Here is a 20,569-nt window from a genome sequence, read left to right on the forward strand (position 1 = left end):
GGGGCACATTGTTGCAGCCGATGGTATTCGAGTAGATAGTCAAAAGATTGAGGCCGTGAAGACTTGGCCGAGGCCTATAACTCCTACGGAGGTTCGTAGCTTTCTAGGCTTAGCAGGTTATTACAGGAGATTTGTTGAAGGTTTTTCTTCTATCTCTGCACCACTCACGAAGCTGACCGAGAAAGCAGCAAAGTTTCAATGGACATCTGCTTGTGAACGTAGCTTCCAAGAGTTAAAAGGTAGTTTGACTTCTGCCCCAGTCCTGACACTTCTAGAGGGATTGGAAGGATATGTTGTTTATTGCGATGCTTCAGGTATTGGGCTGGGCTGTGTATTGATGCACCATGGTAAAGTGATTGCGTATGCTTCAAGGCAATTACGGAAACATGAGAACAATTACCCAACACATGATCTAGAATTGGCTGCAGTGGTTCATTAAAGATACGAAAGCATTACTTATATGGCGTCCACGTGGACATTTATACAGATCATAAGAGTCTTCAGTATATCTTCAAGCAGAAAGAGTTGAATTTGTGGCAACGACGATGGTTGGAACTGCTAAAGGATTATGATGTTGATATTTTGTATCACCCCGGAAAAGCGAATGTTGTGGCTGATGCTCTTAGCCGTAGATCTATGGGAAGTTTGTGTGATGTTCAGCCAGAGAAAAGACAAAATGGCTCGTGAGCTCCAGCAGTTAGCTAGCCCAGGAGTTCGAGTAGTGGACTCAGGTAGTAGGGGAACTACTATTCAGAATTCAGCAGTCTCGTCGCTAGTAGTGGAAGTGAAAAAGCGACAATACGAAGGTTCCATGATAATGCGTTACAGAGATACCCTCCCTCAGAAAGGGGAGTCATCATTCGATATTTCAGGAGACGGAGTTCTCTGATGCCGAGGCAGATTATGTGTTCTCGATGTGGCAGGTTTACGCCGCCAAATATTGAGAGAAGCTCATTGTTCCCATTATTCTATCCACCCCGGAGCAATGAAAATGTATCATGATCTTAAGTCTATACACTGGTGGAAAGGTATGAAGAAGGATATAGCAGAATTTGTAGCTCAATGTCCCAACTGTCAACAAGTAAAAATCGAGCACCAAAAGCCAGGCGAATTGTTGCAAGCTATAGAAATCCCAACTTAGAAGTGGGAAGTGATTAATATGGACTTCATTACAGGTTTACCCCGTTCTCGACGTAAGTATGATTCCATATGGGTGATTGTGGATAGACTCACAAAGTCAGCTCATTTCTTTCCAGTCAGAACGACGTATGTGGCAGAAGATTATGCAAAGCTTTATGTTAAGGAGATAGTGCGACTTCATGGTGTTCTAGTATCTATTATCTCAGATAGAGGAGCTCAGTTTACAGACAATTTTTGGAAATCCTTCCAAGAGAGTTTGAGGACCCAAGTGAGCCTTAGCATGGCATTTCACCCGCAGACTGATGGACAAGCTGAGCGTACCAATCAGACTCTTGAAAATATGTTGCGGGCATGTATGATAGATTTTGGAGGAAATTGGGATGGTCACTTGCCACTCATTGAATTTGCTTACAACAATAGTTATCATTCTAGCATTCAAATGGCATCCTATGAAGTGTTATATGGGCGAAAGTGTAGATCCCCAATTGGGTGGTTTGAAACAGGAGAGGCTAAATTGATAGGGCTAGACTTGGTCCAGCAAGCCATAGAGAAGGTTAAGCTCATACAAGATCGGTTGTTAGCAGCCCAAAGTTGTCAAAAGTCCTATGCGGATAATCGTCAAACAGACTTAGAGTTCCAAGTGAAAGATTGGGTATTCTTGAAGGTGTCACCAATGAAGGGTGTAATGAGATTTGGCAAAAAGGGGAAGCTTAGTCCTCGGTACATTGGACCTTATGAGATTGTGCGCAAAGTAGGCAAGGTGGCCTATGAATTAGATCTACCTCCGGATTTGGAGTCAGTTCATCCAGTTTTCCATGTCTTGATGCTTCAACAATGTGTTGGAGATCCAACTAGGATCATGCCAAGAGATGATGTACAAGTGACAGAGAAGTTGACTTATGAAGAGGTACCCATTGCCATACTAGATAGGCAAGTATGGAGGCTTAGAAACAAAGAAGTGGCCTCAGTTAAGGTTTTATGGAGAAGCCGTAAACGAGAAGAAATGTCATGGGAAGCGGAAGAAATTATGCGATCTAAGTACCCGCACTTATTTCAGCCCCCGGAAGAGGGCCAAGATGAGACATCAAGATCATAAGGTATGTATGTTTTCCTTTTTATGCTTTTGGGTCGTGTGTGGCCAAATTCTATTGCTATTATGTTGTGGCCCTGTGAGGCATTGTTATTATGGGTTGTTGTGACAGGATGGTAGTGCCAAATTTTAGGGGAAACTCTGGCGAAATTTGTATAGAATTCCCGAGAACTTTAACATTCGAGGACGAATGTTCTTAAGGGGGGAAGAATATGACACCTCGAAAAATCTTCCGTTGATGCACAAGTGAATAGACTAGTAAGAGTACGAGTATACGGTACTTCAATAAGTAAGAAATGACATTCGATGACCCTAGTTAAGGTTTCAAAGATGCTAGAGATGGGGGAAGAAAGTTGGCCAAGAGAAGGCAAGGCATAAGATAGGTATCGGAGAGGGATTACGAGTAACGAGTTACCGAGGACTTAATGATGTCTTGGAGAAGAGTGATAACATCCCTTAGATTTGTATTGAGGTGTTGAACAAGTGCTAAGAAGGTTCCATAAGGATTGGAGATCAAACGAGTCGACGAAACGAGCTTCGAAATCACTGGGGATTATACGGCCAAACATACTGGCCGTATAAATTATACGGTCCGTATGTTGGGACCGTATAATCAGCCCAGAATGTCATACTTTTTGGACCAAATATACGGCCAAACATACGGCCCGTATAAAATATACGGATCGTATGTTGGTCCGTATAACTGGTCGGGGACAGGTTTGGTTATTAAATGAGAGATACAAGTTCATTTCATTTCATTTTCCATATCACACCCCTTCTCTCTAAACCATCTCTCTACATTTATTCCACAAGAATTCGAGGGTTATTAGTGATCAACAACATAAATTAAGTGCATCAAGTGTAAGCAAACCCATTAAAGATCATTCAAGTCAAGAAATCTCATTGGAGATGAACTAGGGTTTTTGCTCAAGTGGAGTATTACCAACCAAAGATTGTTCCTACACCATCTAAGGTAATATTTATGGTATTTCAATTTTTTTTAAGGTATTTGAGAGTTGAAATACTTGGATTGTAGAAGGATATTGAAAAATGGGTCTTGAATGTGGAATAGTGCCATTTTGAGTAATAGCTTGAATTGAGTTATCATTCTTGATGTTTTGTGATATAAATATGTTATAAATGATGTGGGGAACACGGGATAGGCAATGTATATGAATGAACGTAGTCGTGTGTTATGACCATGGATATGGGTGATTGAAAGTGATTTGAGAAATGTGGATAGTGTGGATGAATAATGACTATTGTTATAGTATTGTGAAGGTATTATTGACGTTATAGAAGAAGCTCATTATTCTCGGTATTCTATTCATCCAGGAATGACAAAGATGTATCATGATCTCAAGGTGATGTATTGGTGGGATGGCATGAAAAGAGACACAGCAAAATTTGTAGCCCAATGTCCAAATTGCCAGCAAGTAAAGATCGAACATCAAAGGCCAGGAGGGTTATTGCAAGCGATGGAAATTCCTACGTGGAAATGGGAAGTTATTGTCATGATCCAGCTAGGGGCCATGATGGGTACCCGGGGCTAACCACCGAGCACCGCTCGTTTTATTACTCATCATACTCATTTAATGCTCTTTTATCAAATTTATACTCAAATCATAAGAAAAATCATTTTCCGTTTGAGAACATAAATACTTTTATATACATAAGCTTCTCGGCTATCAAAATGATACTATACACACATATATATACAATCATAGAATCGTGAGACCATACTACCCACACATGCGCATCTACGAGCCTCTACTAGAGTACTAGACATATAGACGGGACAAGACCCCGTCGTGCCAAATACATATACATATACATAAAAGAATGAACCAAGTAGCACCTCTGGAACAATGGAGTGCTCTCAAATCAGCTAACAGCTCCTACGAGTCTGGATCAAGCTCACCTCCCTGTCTACCGGTGGGCATGAACACAGCGTTCAAAGAAAACGGACATCAGTATGAATATTGTACTGAGTATGTAAGGCATGAAAGAAATAAACATAATAGAGAAATCATAAGTCATAAGGTGAAGGAAAAACCTGTGCGACCTTTAAGGATGAATACATTTCATACATATACCACATATACATAATCGTCGTACATGAATAATCATAGCGTATACATCATCCTGTCATATAATTCATCATCGTAGTACCGTATCTGCTCATACACATAAAACATTATCTGTATTCGGCCACGTAGGGGCTCGACAATATCCGTATTCTGCCACGTAGTGGCTCGATAATATCCATATTTGACCACGTAGTGGCTCAACAGTATCCGTATTCGGCCACGTAGTGGCTCGACAGTATCCGTATTCGGCCACGTAGTGGCTCGACAGTATCACATATACCTTCCGTATTCGGCCACGTAGTGGCTCGACCATATCACATCCATCATAACAAGGATCGGTATATCTCATCATCATCATTGTCATCACATAAATCTTATAAGCGTGTCGTAACCTTTCATTAATGCATACATTTAAATTTAATGACAATCTATGAAAATCACATCACCTTCGTAGCATGGACTTCGTATGAATATCGTAGGATGGACATTATAATCTCTAGGCTTAAGCTCAACATTACCACTATCATTTATATAGCATATATCTTACCTTTCTCTCATATGAAATCATCTATGAACGTAGACTCGTAACTTTGCGGAACATTGGTCATAGGACATGCATTAAGGTTTATGGCCAATCTATAACAATGTCGGTGTTATATCCCGTATTTTGCACATTCGGATATTTTGGGATAATTGCGACAAGTTAAAGACAAGGCTATATTTTGATCTTGTTTGGTATATAAGTTGGTTATAAACAATTTTGATGTGGAAATATTAAGAAAGGCTAGGGGTAAAAGGTAAATTCGCAAGATGACTCATGGAAATATGGAGGGAGGCTAAGGGAAAATTTGGAATTTGGAAAATAAATCTTCATGAAGTGCAAAACAAAAAAAAAGACTGGGCTTGATAAAAATTGGGCCATGTGGCCGGTCATGTGGGGTGGTCCAAGGCCCACATGGAGGCCTAATATATATATATATATATATATATATATATATATATATTCATAAAAAGATGACCATTTAGTCACATTTTTCATTCTCTCCACTTGGAATTTTCAAGAACCTTGAGGAAGGCCAAAAATACAAGACTATTCGGCCAAGAGAGAAGAAAATTGGAGCCTTCAATTTTGATTCAAAAAAATATTTTCTCCTAGAATTCCTACTAATTTGAAGGTCCTCTTTAACGTGGTATAATTGTTGGAGCAAGAAGACCTCTTTTTGTTGCAAGTTCATGATTCTAGCTAAGTGGGAAATTAAGGGAAAAAGGCAAGAATTAATCTTCTTTTTATATGTTATGAATGGTTGTGTATGTTGTAGTATGTAGAAATGGGTGGAATTCATGAAAATATGGATGTAGTATTGTGGCCGAATGGAAGTGGTGTTGTGTAGATGTGATGAATTGATTTTTTTTTAGGATTTTGATTGTTGTTGTTGTGGATTCCATAATAAAAATGAGGACTTGATGGCTTAAAATGAAGTTGAAATCGTTTGTGGATTATTGAAGAAGTTAATGTGATACTAGTATGATTCCTTATATTTGTATGAATGAATTTGTTAATGTGTGGGTTGTGGATATAATTCATGAATTTGAAAGTGAGACATGTGTTTGGAAGATTGTAAGTTGGGTTGTTGTGATTGAATTTGAAAGAAGGAAATGTGTCGCTATTGTTTTTGTTGAATTTGGAAGGTTTCGGGTGAAGTAGTATGTTGAATGGGTTGTTTTGAATATTATGTGAATTGTTTGAAGTATTCTTGAATCATGTTGGAATGATTTCGGATTAATATTTGAATGTAGGATCATTGGTGTTAGCTTGAATATATGTGATTAAATTGGATATAAATGAAATGCCGCGAATTGTGTGACAAGAGTTGTTAATGTTAGAATATATTTTGGGATTGATTGTTGAAGTTGTTAGTATGATTGTTGGTAATGTTGTTAATAATTTGGCCGAGTTGAATTCTCGGATTGTTGATTGTTGATTTGGCCGAGTTGGATTCTCGGGGATGGTGTATTTACAGGGGAAATGCTGCCGAAATTTCTGTAGACAAAGTGTTAGTTCAGGATAAGGTTCTTGGATATCTATATCTAATGTTTGTTATTCACTAATACTGTTATAGATTTTGGAAAGGCCAAGACTTAAGTTTGGATTAGCTAAGGAAGCAGACAAGGTATGTAAGGCTTACCCTTTCTTTCTTTTGGCATGATCTTTATGAAACGAGCAAATGACGTATATGTATGATTTCAAAGAAATTTCCTATTCTTAGAGCCACTAGGATGACTAATATTCTTGACTTCCATAAGTTGTTTCATATGGTTTTGATGCATATCTATTGTCACACCCTCATCTTGATAGGGTATGATGGGCACCCGACTCTCATCAGAGTCGAGCGAACCCTTAAACGTTCGCTTAACCAAAACCTGTCATTTCAAAAAACTTTTAAAACATGAAACTTTTCCAAATAGAGATCATTATCTTTATACATATTATGAAAACTTTCACACTTCTCGACGCCCTATCCACAATTTCGTACTTTTTACCAACTGAAGTCATCTGAAAATACATACTCTTTTAACATCTACAAATGATTCGCACTTTTCGACGCCCTATCCACAGGACACTGTCTGCAAAGTCTCTAACATCTACAAAATGCCATAACAAAAGTACTTGACTCGGCAATACTCCGAACTGAGATGGAGCTCGCCAATCCCGCTGGAACACCTTTAGCAAAGTCTTCTACTCATCTGGGTGTACCTGCGTGGCATGAAACGCAGCCCCCGAAGAAAGGGGGTCAGTACGGAATATGTACTGAATATGTAAAGCGGTAACAAATCATAACCATAGCTTAATTTAGGAGAGAAGAAATCACAGTCAAACTCAATACCTGCAGCCTTCGCTGGAAGAAGCATAAATGTATACACGAGGTCTGAAAACATTCCTTAAGTAAATAATGCAAGCGAGCGCACATTCTTTAAGTAGATGATGCAATCTAACACACCTACTGCTTCCAATATGCTAACAAAATAGTCCCTTCGGACGGCCGCTTCCGGCATAGTAATGATGGTCCCTTCGGGCAGCCGCTTCCGGCTTAATAACAACGATGGCCCCTTCGGGCATGCCGCGTCCGGCATAATAATGATAATGGCCCCTTCGGGCATGCCGCTCGTGACATAATGATAATAGTCCTGGCCCCTTCGGGCATGCCACTTGCGACATAATAATAATGACGGCCCTTCGGGCATGCCGCTTCCGGCATAATAATAATGATGGTTGCCCCCTTCGGGCATGCCACTTCCGGCATAATAATAATGATGGTGGCCCCTTCGGGCATGCCGCTTCCGGCATAATAATAATGATGGTGTCCCCTTCGGGCAGCCGCTTCCGGCATAATAATAATGATGGTGGCCCCTTCGGGCATGCCGGTTCCGACATAATACTACCCTGGCCCCTTCGGGCATGCCGGTCCAGACATAATAATAATGATCCTGGCCCCTTCGGGCATAATAGTAATAATTATTGCATGAAACGTAAACATAAGTCGTAAATGGAATGAAATAGTAAAACCTCGCACCCCGTTCGGAGTGGTTTTGAAAAATTAATTAGTAAAATCTCGCACCCCCTTCGGAGTGGTTTTGGAAATCAAACTTTATATTTCCTCTAGTATAAAACTAGTTTTCTCGAAATCATTAATCATAAACACGTTTCAAGTCAATCCGAGTTAGCATAAGAAAGTTATGGACATTATTCAAATCTAACTTTATGTTTCCTTTAGTATAAAACTAATTTCCTCGAAATTATTAGTGAAACCATATGCACAACTCAATTGGCATAACGTAAACTGAGGCCATATGTTATACAGCACGCTCAGACATAAGCTGAGGCCATAGCGCACTCAGTGATCAGCTGAGGCCATAGCATACTCAGACTTAAGCTGAGGCCATACGTTATATAGCACGCTCAGTCGCGTCATTAAATCATCTAGAAAAAAAACTATTATGGACGTCATGTATGCAATCAAACCCTTTTCATTTGTCTCCTTCGAGACTCACAAATTTAAATGTAAAATGCATAGTTAAGAGAAAGACCTTATGAACGTCCCCTTTGGGATTTAGACAACATTATGAAATCGCACAACTTGAGAATGCCCCTTCGAGCTTAAGAGGTCAAAGAACTCAGGATATCCTACATCTAGGAATGGATTCATTATGGGTATCGTCACGCTATGTTTCTAAAACAATCCGAGTTAGCATATGAAAGTTAGGACGTTATTCATTATAGGAACCTCTACGAACGTTTTAAAGCAATCTGAGACTATCTACGAAAGTTAGGGACATTACCACTTACAGAGCTCTTTAGACTTTTCTTGTTATTCAATCATACAATAAGCTCGGCTATACTAAGTATACTCACATCAAGAAGTGAATAAGAATCATTAACAAGCTCGGAATCAAGAATAGAGTTACCCCAAGATAAATATCATAGCTTACTTAGCTCTAGGACATGCCAAAAGAAAGAAAAGGTAAGCTTTACATACCTGCCCCTCGTCCAATTAGCTACGCTTATTCGTCCAAACTTGCTAGTCTACATTCAGAGAATTGACATAACCATTAGACTCATCGACATATGTTTGTCTTAGTCCTTCAAATGAATTCATTTATATTCTGCCGAAATTTCGGCAGCATTTCCCCTGTAAATACACCATCCCCGAGAATCTAACTCGGCCAATTTATCAACAACAAATCCGAGAATTCAACTCGGCCAAATTATCAACAACAATACCAACAATCATATCCCAACTTCAACAATTATTTCAAATGCATTCTAACACTAGCAATCCTTTCTACACAATTCGACGACATTCCTTTTATATTCAATTCACCCACACATAGTCAAGCTAACATCAATGATTTCACATTCAAGTATTAATCTGAAATCATTCTAATATGATTCAAGAACACTTCAAACAATTTAACCAACATACCACTTCACCCGAAACCCTACAAATGCAACAAAAGCTACAACAACACATTCTCTTCTTTTAAATTCATAAACTACAACAACAATTCATACTTTAGCAACTTCCTTCTCACAATTACATAAAACCATATTAAAATCACATTAATTCCTACAACAACCCACAACCAATTTCAATGCCGACTTCAACCATTAAACTTTCATTTGCATCATAGAGTCCACAACAACACAACTAACATATTAAGTAAAATTAATTCACCTCTTCTCCACCACTCTACACTCACACGGCCACACACACAACACACTATTTCCATGATTTTCATTCATTTCTACACACTACAACATACATAAACCTTCCATAACATATAAAATAATATGAATTGTTACCTTTTTCCTTAATTTCCCACTTGACTAGAATTTTGGACTTGCAACAAAGAGTAGTTTTCTTGCTCCAACAATCATACCACGTTAAAGAGGACCTTTGAATTAGTAGGAATACTAGGAGAATATATTTTTTTGGATCAAGATTGATGGCTTCAAAATTGTTTCCTTTTTCTTGTTCTTGGCCGAAAGGCCCTTCTCTTGTGCTCTCAAGTTTCTTTTCTTGAATGTTCTTGAAGGAAAATGACAATTAATGGTGAATTATCCCTTTTATTTGACTTGGGTCAAGTTCCCAAGTGGGCCTTGGCCGGCCACACTTGGGCTCTTTTTTTTTTCAAGCCCATTTATTTTTCATGACAAATTGTAATTCATTAAAACTATATTTCCTAATTTCCAATTTTGCCCTTAGCCTTCCTCAATATTCCCGCATCAACATTTTCATGAACAACTTATGTATTAAACAAGGTCAAAAGTATAGCCTTGCCCTTAACTTCCCGCAATTATCTTGAATTATCCGAATACGCAAAATACGGGATATAACATCTATGATGTCCGAAGTTTGTTGATATGTTTCCAAATGGCATCCGAAAGGTAATTGATATGAATAAAGTTTTGATTTTCAAATGCTAGCACGTTTGATTATTCCATCGAGTCTTTGATATATTTTGATACGTGCTTATGGTTCCAAAAGCTCTATTTGATTTGATCCATAACGATATCCGAAAGGTACTTGACATGATTATGGCTTTGATTTTCCAAAAATGGCTTCTGAAACGCTTGTAGAACGTTCTGTACTTCAAACGCTCATAACTTTCTTATACTAATTCGGATTGACCCGAAACTTATTTCTGAGCCTTCAGGGGTCGGTAAGTATACTTATCCATTGAGTCTTGATTTATGTGCATATGGTTTCTCACTATTCTGCTCGTGCATACTACTATTATATCGTTCGCCGAGTCCCGGGCCGGTATATATCGTGCGCATGGTTCGTCGGGTCCCTTGCTTGAGGGTCGGGTGCCATATATGTATTCCGGAGTATGATGTGTTACGGTGTTATGATGTGTTCATGGTTCGCCGAACCATATATGTGTATATGTATATTTTGATCCTATGATGTGATATTATGATGTGTGACGGAGATTACGGAGCAAATCTTCTGGAGTATGATGTGTGCGGCGCCAAAGGCAGGGTGGCGCCACGTTCCCCGGGTCCCGCAAGGGGCCGGATACCGTTCCTGGCATGAATGATTCGTGTTTCCAGTAAGTTGTTTCTATTATCCTGCATATCGTGCTTATTGTCTGTACTAATCTTCTGCACGTTCCGCAGCAATATAATATATGTATATGGATCGGGCTGCACGTTCCGCAGCAATATAATATGTGTATATGGATCGGGCTGCACGTTCCGCAGCAATATATTATGGATCGGGCCGTACGTTCCTCGGCACTATTATGTTACATATGAATCAGCTATATGTATATGTATATGATGACATACGATGTTGGCACGCATGGTCTGTGTTTGGAAAGTAAGCATTTTGGCACTCTGGATGATCTACCTATTTTCTGTACTTCTTCTGACATATGACATCGGTATACACGATTTTCATTCTGAAAAATAAGCATTTTGGTATTCTGAAAATGTACTTACTTTTGTACTGCTTGTTTCGATTATGGTTCGATTTCTTTTTTGTATTCCATGCTTTACATACTCAGTACATATTCCGTACTGACCCCCTTTCTTCGGGGGCTGCGTTTCATGCCACGCAGGTACACCCAGATGAGTTGAAGATATTATAGAAGATGTTCCAGCGGAGATGGCAAGCTCCATTTGCTCCTGGAGTGTTGCCGAGTCAGAGTGTATGTGCTATGATTTCTGATTGATGTTAGACACTTTGCAGACAGAGTCGTGGGTATAGAATGTCAGTTTTGTAAGCGGCTCCATCAGCCGATATGTCATTCTGTGTTATGTGACAAATTCTACATGATTACAGATTTTGTTTGATTTTAGAATAACGATGAAAAGAATATTTCTGAAAGCTGTACTATGTATTTCATCTTTATTTGATTTAAAAGTCTAAAAAGATTATGTGTGCACTAAGGGTCTGAGGGTTCGCTCGGCCCTAAGTAAGGGTCGGGTTCCCATCACACCTTAGGGAGATTAGGGTGTGACAGTCGGGGTGACATAAGGTCGAGAACCCCCGATTACCTTATGGAGCATTCATAGGTATTCTGCCCCCCACCTTGAAGGAATTAGTATATAAGGTGAGTGTATATAACAAGCAATTCCAACAGACCGTAGTTAATGTCGTTAACTTTGTAGAAACATTATACCATGAACTCTAGAATCTTTAGACTTAAGCTGATCATCTTCATTATCGTGCTCATAACATGTCTCTTATATTTATCTCACGTGGCTATTTATGAACATAGGCTCTTAGTTCCGCAATATAAGGAAGTCATGGAAATGTAGGGAACATAATATCCTAGAAGTTGCGTAAGGGTCATTAGCTTCATAGACATCGCTCTTTGCTTTAGAATCTCTATCAATGTTGACTCATAGTTCCCGGAATGTATGAAAGTCATGGAGGGGTAGGGAAAATAATATCATAAGAATCGTATAAGGATCACCATCTTCGTAGGAACATCCTTCATGAGCTTTAGGACTCCTAGACTTAGATCCATCATCAATATCGTCATGCTCGTAACATGTCTCTTTTCATTATCTTGTATGAAGTTCTTTATGATCGTAGACTCATAGTTTTCGATACGTAGGAAAAATCATGAAGAAGGAAGGAATATCATATCATAGGATTCATGCCTTAGAAAGAAGGGACTAGCCTTACATACCTTTTCCTTTAGCTATTCTACTGCTTGATCATTCTCCTTCAATGCTCACGTCTTTACCTTCAAAAGAATTCGCATTGACATTAGCTAAGCGATTATAAGAACATGCTTGTTGAAGCTAAGGAAAATTGGGCAGCATTTCCTTTGTTTATATGATTTCCTCCATATTCCATATCAACTCCCAAACAACATTTACAATATCATAAGCAACAATCGTCATTTGTCCACATTATCTACATTTCACAATTTCACTTCAATTTCCCCCATAATCATGGTCATAATTAACTATTATGTTCTTTTACGTATAGTGCTCATTCCATGTTCTAAATTACATTCATAATCTACTTACAATCACAACATATCCATATTCATGATTCATTCCAAACTAATACTCAACAATAGCACTATTCCCACATTTATGACCCATTTTCCATATTTTTCAACAATCCAAGTGTTTCAACTTCTCAATATCTTAAACATCATGAAAATATCATAAAACTTACCTTTGATATTGTAGGAACAATACTTGAGTAGCAATACTCTTCTTGCACCAAAAACCCTAACTCACTTCCTTTGAAATTTCTTGGCTTAGATGACTTTAATGAGTTTCATACTCTTGATTCTTGTTGGTTTGATGAAGTTGATCATCAATTTCCTTTTCTTGTGGATGAAATGTATGGAACCTTCTAGTGGTCTTGAGAGAGATGAAGGATTGTGGGAAATGAATTTAATGAAGTGGGAACACCTTTGTATAATAAGAACTTGTTCAGCTCGTCGGGACTTCCACGGACACTTTCACGGGCCGTGGAACATTGTACGGTTCGTGGAACAGGTCGTGGTTTACCACCAGAAGACCATAATCTCTGCTGGCTATTCCACGGACCAGTATATGGTCTGTGGAAGGTTTCACGGTCCATGAAAGGGATCGTGGAACTCACAACTTATTCCGAAGTTGTCCGCGTCATTTCGTTCAGTAAAAAGGTCATAACTCTTGATCCCGATATCTTTTGAGGGCCCATGACCGATGGTTGGAAAGCTCTTTCAATTATATACAACTTTCATTGTTAGTGTTTTTCCATATCCCAAACTTATAATGGCGTTTTGGCCCCTCCAAGTCAGATCATCCGAAAATGTTTCCTTAAATTGCCCTTTTGGATGGCTTATGCCCATATTTGGCTTATGGGTCCTTCTTAGGACTTGCTCAACTTTCCATGTAATACTCATATATCTCTTCATATGTCCTTTATAAAACTCCAGAGTGTGGGCCCCACTTAGCTTACTGTCACGACCCAGCCCCGTGGGCCGCGACTGGCACCCTACATAGATACCCAGACCAAATCGCATATTCATTTATCAAATCAAAACTTATGTCAAAATTTCACCAAAAGCCATTTCAAACATAGTTTATATCAAAATCTGTCTTAAGCGGTCGCGTGTATCAAAATATCATATCGAATCAGAAAAGAGCGGCGGAATATCCATCGCCGGTCAAAAGTACAAACATAGGCATAAGGTCCGTTTGGGGCCACCATAACAACGGACCGCTTTAAGACAAAATATCAAAATCAAACGAACACATATAGGACCCTCGCCCCACATATATGACTACAGGCCTCTACGAATCCAAAACAAAGACATATGGCGAGACAGGGCCCCGCCGTACCCAAATAGTCAAATGTACAGAAATATACACATGGCAAAAGATGTATGTACCAAAAGTGGACTCCGGGTCGAAGAGGAGTACTCCGAAATAGCAGAAAGTAAGGCCTACAACGGTGGATCATCGGCGTCTGTACCTGCGGGCATGAAACGCAGCCCCCGAAGAAAGGAGGTCAGTACGAAATATGTACTGAGTATGTAAAGCACGGAGTACAGAAATATAGGCCACAACTGAAAGCAAATAAGATACAAAGAGGAATTTGAACGGAGTATCAAAAGTTTATATCAGAATCATATGTATAGGTATAATGCAGACAAAATGCAACGCTCAAGAACGTGGTCACCACTCCGACGCTGGTGCCACACACAGCATAACACCAGAAGGTTTCAAATCTCCGTACATCCCCGAACACACACATGTGAGCGTATCGCATCACCAGCCATATCACAGCATAACTCCAAACGGAACCCGGCCCTATGGCGAGGCCTCGGGGAACCGTAACACAGCATACGGCCGAATCATCATAGAGCGCACGAATCATAACCGGCCCGGGAACAGGTGAACGAAGTCAAAATAAGGCACGAGCGGAGTCGTGAGCAAACAATGCAATTGTATATCAAAATAACCTTTCAAAATTTGATGATTTCATAAGTCATTTCATTAACCAAAACAGTCGGAAAATTAGCTAGTACAAAAATTCATTTCACGAAATGTTTCCCAAAGTGGTATGTATGGTTCCAAAACATAGCTTATCATATCATAGTGATCAAAACATATTTCATAGAGGGACGTTTCAAAATCAAAGATTCCATATCAAACTTTATCCAAAAAGAGCCCAATAGGACAAATAGGGCGTCTCGGAGTTAGCGGGCCCACCTCGGGTAAAATCGAGGTGGCGAACATAATATACGGACATTTAGGGTCTATAAGTTCATACATAAGGATTTCAAAGTAACCCGATCACCTTTCCATAGGTTTCGGACGAATGGTTGCTTTCTAGCCAAAATAAGGTCATTAGGCTTCAATCGGATTGAATGAATAGTAGCCATTCTATAGATCGGATTTCGAGGAGCAAAATTACTCCGGGGGTTCCGATATCAACCTAACATACTAAGACATGCCAAACGAAGAAGTGGGAAGCTTTACATACCTTATAAACGTCTTATGCTCACCCCAAACTCAAATCCCGTTTCGTCCAAAATCTGCAAATGGTCAAAGTTACCAATTAGAGATTGTTAAGCTTAAAAATTCCATTAGCTTCATTTTTGTCTACCGAAATTTTGGCAGCACTTCCCCTATATATCTAACACCCCCGAGACTTAGCTCGGCTCAATAAACATCAACAACAACAACCCAAACGTCACAAACAACATAACCCACAACTAAATCATTCTAACTTCAATATTCTTCTTTACTATAAAAGTTGGCAACTTTCATTTAAACTTCATAATTCCAAACTTATGTCCACATTATTGTATTCATTCAATCATTCAGGATTATTCAATCACATCCCAATTATGTTCCAAACACTATACATAATTTCAAGAAGTTCCTTACTTTCCATATTTCATCCAAAACATCAACACTTACGACGAACGTACTAACTCGCATTGTTTCATTCCAAATTCATTAACAACAACCCTAAATCACATTAAAAGCCTTAATATCATAATTATACAACGATATACACAAATATACCGAAATTATATACTCTCCCATAATAATCCGCAATCATTTTCAACACCAACTCAATTCGTTAAACATTCATTTACGTTATAGAGGTCACAACGACGCAACTAACGAACTAAATAGAATTCGATTCGCTTTCCTTTCCAAACCATATAAGTCACGGCCACAACATCATATATACACACACCCACGGTTTTATTCACACATCAATACTACGGAATTCTCGTCTATTCTCTATCCTTAACACATTCATACCAATTCCATAACATTAAAATAGCAAAATTCTTACCTTTTCTTGAATTTCCGACTTGCCGCGAACGTGCTCCTTTCACCAAACTAATTGTACCCCGTTGAAGAGCGTCTTGAGGACTCTACCAATATGGGAAAACAAAGATCTTTGAGCCACAAACAAAAGCTAGGAAATTTTTTTTTGTTCTTGAAGAGGTTTCGGCCGAGAGGTTTTTGAGGTGCTTTCTTATATTTTTTTTTTGTTTTGATTCACTTTCTTGAAAATTCCAAAGGAGTTATGGATATATATCATGATCAAGGGTCATGTGATAATCACATGACCACTTAAAATGGATCTTGGGCCAAGCCTTGGCCGGCTACCCTTTGACACTTGGGCTCAAATTTTTTTGTTCCAATTTTTCTTGGCCCAATTCGTTAAAAATTCCGTTTTGTAATTCCCGAAACTAATTTCCGAAATTCCAAATTTACCCTCGGCCTTCCCCAATGTTTTAGCTCCAATGATTTCATAACCAACATAGTCATATCAACTAGAATCAAAATATTTCCTCATAACACACAAGTCTTAATTATTTCTCGATTTCCAATTATGCGAAAACATGGGACATAACATTCTCCCCCTCTTAAGGACATTCGTCCCCGAATGTTAAATTAATCATATAAAGTCTTATGATAATGGCGGGGGTGTCCCTTTTTAATAATGACATACGTAGTTCATTTTTTCACTCAACACAACAAACTGAAAAGTTTAGATTACCTGTGGACGTCGGGAACAAATGGGGGTATTTCTTCTTCATCTCGTCCTCCGCTTCCCAAGTCATCTCCTCCCGGTTGTTGTTGCGCCACAGGACTTTAACGGAGGGCACTTCTGTAGTGCGTAGTCTCCTCACCTGTCGATCCAGAATAGATACAGGCTGCTCGTCATAAGACAACTGCTCCGTTACCTGAATGTCATCCACTGGAAATATCCTAGAAGGGTCACCAATACATTTCCGCAACATAGACACATGAAACACCGGGTGTACGGCCTCCAAGTCGGATGGTAAATCTAGCTCGTAGGCGACCTCGCATATCTTTCGAACGATCTGATACGGCCCAATATACCGCGGGCTCAACTTACCCTTTCTACCGAATCTCATGACACCCTTCATGGGCGACACCTTCAGAAACACCCAGTCGCCAATCTGGAACTCTAACGGCCGACGTCGTCTGTCTGCATAAGCTTTCTGTCGACTCTTAGCAGCCAATAATCGCTCCCGAATAAGCTTTACCTTATCTACTGCTTCCTGGATCACATCTGGCCCAATCAGCTTAGTTTCGCCCACGTCAAACCAGCCAATAGGAGATCTGCATTTTCTACCATATAGGGCTTCATACGGCGCCATCTGAATGCTGGAGTGATAACTATTATTGTAAGCAAACTCAATAAGTGGCAAGTGATCTTCCCAGCTGCCCCTGAAATCAATAACACAGGCCCGCAACATATCTTCCAGCGTCTGAATAGTGCGCTTGGCCTGCCCGTCGGACTGAGGGTGAAAAGCTGTACTGAGGCTCACCTGAGTCCCTAATCCCTCCTGAAATGACCTCCAGAAATTTGCCGTAAACTGGGCACCTCGGTCAGTAATAATAAATACAGGGACTCCGTGAAGTCTAACTATCTCTCTGATATACAATCTAGCATAGTCCTCAGCCGAATAAGTAGTCCGGACCGGAAGAAAATGGGCTGATTTCGTCGATCGGTCAACAATAACCCAAATAGAATTGTACCTGCGTGGAGTGCGCGGTAACCCAACAACGAAGTCCATATTAATCATCTCCCATTTCCAGGATGGAATTTCCATCTCCTGAAGTAATCCACCAGGCTTCTGATGTTCAATTTTAACTTGCTGGCAATTCGGGCACTGACTAACAAACTCGGCAATATCTTTCTTCATACCGTCCCACCAATACAAACACCTGAGAGCATGATACATCTTAGTGGAACCAGGATGAACAGAATACCGTGCATTAGGTGCCTCGCCCATAATCTGCCGCTGTAACCCTGCAACGTCCGGTACACAGAATCTGCCGTCATATAATAATACCCCTACAGGCGAAATTTCAAACGGAGTCTTCGCTTTATTGAGGGCCACATCTCTGTACTGAATCAGAAGAGGATCTTCAAACTGACGCTGCTTTACCTCCTGCATAATAGATGATTCAGCAACTGCACGAACAGAAATCCCAGAATCTCCAGAGTCTGTCAAACGGACTCCAAGACTGGCCAGCTGACGAATATCACGAACCAAATCTCTCTTACCAGATGGTACATCAGCCAAGCTGCCCATAGACTTGCGGCTAAGCGCATCCGCTACCACATTGGCTTTCCTAGGGTGGTATAAAATATCAACGTCATAATCCTTCAGTAGCTCAAGCCATCTCCGCTGCCGCAAATTCAATTCTTTCTGCTTAAAGATGTACTGGAGACTCTTATGGTCCGTATAAATATCGACATGGACCCCATATAAATAATGCCGCCAAATCTTCAAAGCATGAATCACCGCGGCCAACTCAAGATCATGAGTGGGATAATTCTTCTCGTGTGGTCTGAGCTGCCGGGAAGCATAGGCTATGACTCGACCGTGTTGCATCAACACACAACCTATCCCAATACCAGAGACGTCACAATAGACAACATACCCGTCGGATCCCTCTGGAAGAGCCAAAACTGGAGCCGTAACTAGTCTTTCTTTCAACATCTGAAAGCTGCGCTCGCAGGCATCAGTCCACTGAAATTTTGCTGCTTTCTAAGTAAGCTTCGTCAGTGGTGATGCAATAGAAGAAAAGTCCTCCACGAACCTGCGATAATATCCGGCTAATCCCAGAAAACTGCGCCGACAATATGGCCAAAGAATGCCACAGAAGTCAACCAGAATTCACATTTGGAGAATTTAGCATATAACTTCTGTCGACGGAGAATACCAAGCACCGTCCTCAAATGATCTGAATGCTCCTCGGCTGATCGCGAGTAAATCAGAATGTCATCAATAAACACAATAACGAACATATCCAGAAAAGGCCGAAATACCCGATTCATCAGATCCATAAATACCGCTGGAGCATTAGTCAATCCGAAAGACATAACTCTGAATTCGTAATGCCCGTACCGGGTCCTGAAAGCAGTCTTCGGGATATCAAACTCTCGCACTCTCACCTGATGATAACCTGAGCGCAGATCTATCTTCGAAAAATGTTTAGCACCCTGCAACTGATCAAACAAGTCATCAATCCGGGGGAGAGGATATTTATTCTTTATAGTTACCTTATTCAATTGCCGATAATCGATACACATCCGCAGTGACCCATCTTTCTTTCTTACAAACAATATCGGCGCTCCCCAGGGTGATGTGCTGGGTCTAATAAAGCCCTTATCCAACAAATCTTTCAGCTGCTCCTTCAACTCCTTCAATTCAGCCGGTGCCATCCTGTACGGAGGAATAGATATAGGCTGCGTATCCGGCATCAACTCTATAGCAAAGTCTATCTCCCGCTCAGGCGGAAGGCCAGGAAGCTCGTCAGGAAATACATCTGGGAATTCACTAACGACCAGAACAGACTGAAGGGTAGGTGTCTCAGCTGCAGTATCATGCACACGAACCAAATGATAGATATAACCTTTCTGGATCATCTTCTTAGCCATGAGGTATGAAATAAACTTACCCTCGGCGATGCTGTAGACCCGAACCACTCTATAACTGGTTCCCCTGGAAACTGAAAACGGACTACCTTTTTCTGGCAGTCAACATTAGCATAACAGGAAGATAACCAGTCCATGCCCATAATAACGTCGAATTCCAGCATATCTAATTCTATCAAATCAGCTTTAGTGCAACTATCATATATAGTCACAGAACAATCCCTATAGACCTGCCTCGCTATAACAAAATCCCCAACCGGCGTAGCCACCTCAAATGGCTCTATAGGCTCAGACACTATCCCAATTTTACTAGCAACAAGCGGGGAAATATACGATAAAGTAGAACCAGGGTCAATCAATGCATATACAGATCTGGAGAAAACCAGTAATGTACCTGTGACGACATTCGGCGAAGCCTCCTGATCCTGGCAGCTGGCCAATGCGTATATGCGGTTCGAGGGACCGCTAGAACCTGAAGCACTACCACGACCTCGACCGCGTCCCGCCGGTGTCGGCGCACCTCGCCCTGCAGGGCATGCAACAGATGGAGCAGATGATGAACCGGCGGCTGAACCTGTCGGCTGAGCCACACTACCAGAACCGCTAGCCAACGGACAATCTCGCATAAAATGGCCCTGACCACCACACGAAAAACAAGCTCCAGTAGCTCGATAGCACTCCCCAGGATGAGACTTCCCGCAATGAGAACAACGGGGTCTGGGTGGTCTGGCCTGGCTGGGGCCTCTAGACACCTGTGAACCTGCCGCCCTGGAGCC

Source organism: Lycium barbarum, chromosome 12 (genome assembly GCF_019175385.1).
Source record: "Lycium barbarum isolate Lr01 chromosome 12, ASM1917538v2, whole genome shotgun sequence".
Taxonomy (NCBI): domain Eukaryota; kingdom Viridiplantae; phylum Streptophyta; class Magnoliopsida; order Solanales; family Solanaceae; genus Lycium; species Lycium barbarum.